Below are 3,392 nucleotides of genomic sequence, written 5' to 3' on the forward strand. Positions count from 1 at the left end.
GACGATTTAACATTAAATCTTTTTTATATAGTTAAATCAAATGCTCACGGTAGAGAGAAACAGGCTAAATTCCAAGACTCCATCTATAATTTTCGAGAGAGAGAGAGATGGCGTGCTCCCGAGGAATATACGCCCTTCTAGCTCTATGCGTCCTCTTCTCCACAGATGTTACTCAATCGGAATCGAGAGAATTGCGACCCTCCGATCACGGGCTGCAGTTCCAGGATCCGCCGCCAGCCGGAGCGAAGCCGCCCCGGAGACGGCGTCCTTCTTCGGGGTTCTCCGTCAGTGTCGTCTCCGGCAGTGCCGCTCCTGAACGGGACAAATTCGAGCGACGACCCGTGGTGGCGAGGAGCAGGAAGAGGGAGGAGAGATCACGTGAGAGGGGTGCTCTTGCTGGCGAGCATCGTGTGCGGAATCGCTGGCGCCTCTCTGTTGTTCGCTGCCGGGCTGGCTTTTCTCTTCAAGTTCCGAAAGGAGAGGTCGGCAGGGGAGGCAGCCCCACCACCACCTCCTCCTCCGCTCCAGCCACCGCTTCTGCTTCTGCCGCCGGCATCCGGACAATCGGGAGATTGCAAAAAGTGAACCGGTTCGCTGTTATCATTGCTGAGGATGTAGTGTTGTAGTTGATTCTCGCCGGACGACACCATGTAAATTATGTGAAGAGTATCACAAAAATCATTCATTGCTCCAAAGGAAAAAGCAACGTTGCTACGGTAACCCCTTTCCCTTTCTTCTGGACTTTGGTTTTCTCTGTCTTCCCCACCACCCCCTTCGAAGGACAAAACATACAACTAAAATCAAGTTTATATAACTCAAATTCATCACAAAAATTGACTATATGGATCCTTCATAAATTTTGCAATGCAAGGCTCGGGCTTAATGAGCTCAAGCCAATCAACTCGGATTTTAAATTTTAATCCGAATTTCATTGGCCAATACTTTTTGCAATTGAAAGTGGTGTTTGCATCTTTATTTAATGAGACAATTTTTCCTTTGATGAAATTCCTATTTTCCCAACTCAATTGACTGTATGTCTAGTCAATTTTGGGGAATGACATGATGCACACTCCTCATGATGTAAATTTCCCAACTTAGGTGTTTTTCTTGATTGATTGATTGATGTTAGAGAAGTGATTTATATGAAGTGATTCATATGGAATTCCATCATGTTTTTCCATCATTAGCTTGATTATGTTTTTTCATATTTTCACTCTCTCGAATGGTTTTTTTTATTGAAAAAAATATAAATATTATCAAATTTATATTGATATCCAAAATTTTGAGGAAACTGTGCCACCTTACAGTGATTTTCAACAAGCGAGGAAACATAAAAGGAGGATTTTAAAATCTCACTCCAAACCCATCCGAAACCCTTTTACGAAAATTGTGCACAGAAAAGGCAAGCGGTAGGTAGGGCCATGATTTTGCCCTTGCATAAGAAGTTCTTTTAAAACATACGAAAACGAAGTGGCCTGCATTATTTATATGCCATGTTTTGTTTTTCCTAATATAGAAAGAAATCACCAAAGATAATCTATTTTTTCATTTCAAGAATAGAAAAATAACAAAAAATAAAGAAAGAAAGAAACTATCTTCATTGTGGTAATACTATCTTTATTGTGGTGAGAAAAACTTTCTTTGAGCTGAGACTATATTTATTATTATGAGATTGTCATCATAGCATCGTGATTATTGTATCCCTCACATGAAGTGAGTAGAAAAGAGGCTACTCATGTCTAAAGTATACATGTAGGAATATTTATCATGGTAATCTTAGAGAAATTTCTATTTCTAGTGCAACTCTCTTCATTAAAGCATTCTTATTTCCTGCTTTAACATATCCATTTTGTAGATAATCCTTTATTAGTTCAGTTTCTTAGTTTGATAATGTATAGTTGCTTGACTTTGTCTCGTGATTCGAAATGATTAATTTTTTTTTTTGACGTTTTTGATTGATTAATGTTAGAGAAGTTTCCTATCTTGTTTTTCAAATAAAAATTGATTCAACATTTTTTAGTCGATCGAGTCTTGCTATGATTATTTGTTTTCTTTTTAGTTACGAAATCCATCAATTATGCTTAAAAAAAAATTAGTTATGCACGTCACACATATGTATTTTTGTTAAATGACATCACATTATTCCATTAATAACAATATATATATATATATATATATGCATGATCCTTCCATTCTAATGCCTAAAAAGAACTCTCATGAACAGGACAAGATATGGATGCAAAATTTATAATTATGACATTATCAATATGTTTTGTCTCATTGTGATTTTTTCAAATTCACTAACAAATGCCCCTGTCATGGATTTGTAACAGGTTACTCCAACGTGAGTATTATTTGACTTATTGGCGATAGGATGCTGGAATTTTCATATCCAACCAGGATGTGTGACAAAGTTTTCACTCATCAGGGTCGGAGTGGGATTCATTAGGGTGAATTCAGCCTATTTCCTCACCTTTTATGGCGAAGAGTTAGGTATAGTCTTGTATCCTCTTGACCCGCGACAATAATCCAATGCTAATTTCTTAAGCTAGGACAGTCACATGGTTTGATCTTATCTGCTAACCATCTCAGTGGTTGATCAAGTCTTGAGGTTGAGCCCATGTCATGAAAAATTATATTATCTCCAAGTCTTTTTGGCATTAATTAGGCTGCAGTTTACATTAATTGGCAAAGATAAGAAAAAAATATTATCCCACTTGCTCTGACACGATGTTCCCCGAACAATACGGCAATATTAATGTTCATATTTTATTAGCTTAGATGTAATTTGATAGAACGGTTAATACATCTAAATTCATCTGTTGAGAATCTTATTTTGTATTTTTTTCTCTCTTGTTTGATCTATTACTTAGGAAAATAAGACGAAAAATTATGTAGCATCATATCTACTCTTTTTGTAAATTTATTAATTGATCTACAAATCTCTGTGTGCACAAACATGATTTAACAACACATTAATTATATAATCACATCTACCCACATTTGTTCTCTCAGTCACTCTGTTTCTCGTCCAAGCAGGAAAGTTTTGGCCTCGTGCAGTTCAGCGACAACGTATCCGAAGTCCATCCGTTCACGATGCAGCCGTTGAGATGACCTCGATCTGAAGGATCATAGCCAAGCACGTGCTTATGTTGCCGTTGTCCTCCAACTCCCTCTCTTCTTTCGAATTTAGTAAGAGATCTATGACCTGCATGAGCCTATCTGGAACAGCCGTTTTGATGAAACAATGGAGGTTGAAGTTGTCCATATACATGCTCTCCGTGGATCTCTTTTCTGTGAACAATTCGAGCAAGGGAACCCCGTAGCTGTAGACATCGACATTGGTTGATAATTGTCATATTCTGCAACATACATTATGATGATCTGGCCAA

General features: G+C 37.8%; 1 long non-coding RNA gene across 2 annotated transcripts; it reads left to right on the top strand.

The window, feature by feature from the left end:
• Positions 1-581: 581 nt before the first annotated feature.
• LOC120292874 lies at positions 582-3,392 on the top strand. Of its 2 annotated transcripts, none has more exons than XR_005550490.1 (3): positions 582-716; positions 2,334-2,493; positions 3,040-3,392. It is a non-coding gene; the product is annotated as an uncharacterized LOC120292874 (long non-coding RNA). The 2 variants fall into 2 exon arrangements; XR_005550491.1 differs by having other exon boundaries at positions 3,061-3,392.

Source organism: Eucalyptus grandis, chromosome 4, assembly GCF_016545825.1.
Source record: "Eucalyptus grandis isolate ANBG69807.140 chromosome 4, ASM1654582v1, whole genome shotgun sequence".
In the NCBI taxonomy this organism is placed as follows: Eukaryota; Viridiplantae; Streptophyta; class Magnoliopsida; order Myrtales; family Myrtaceae; genus Eucalyptus; species Eucalyptus grandis.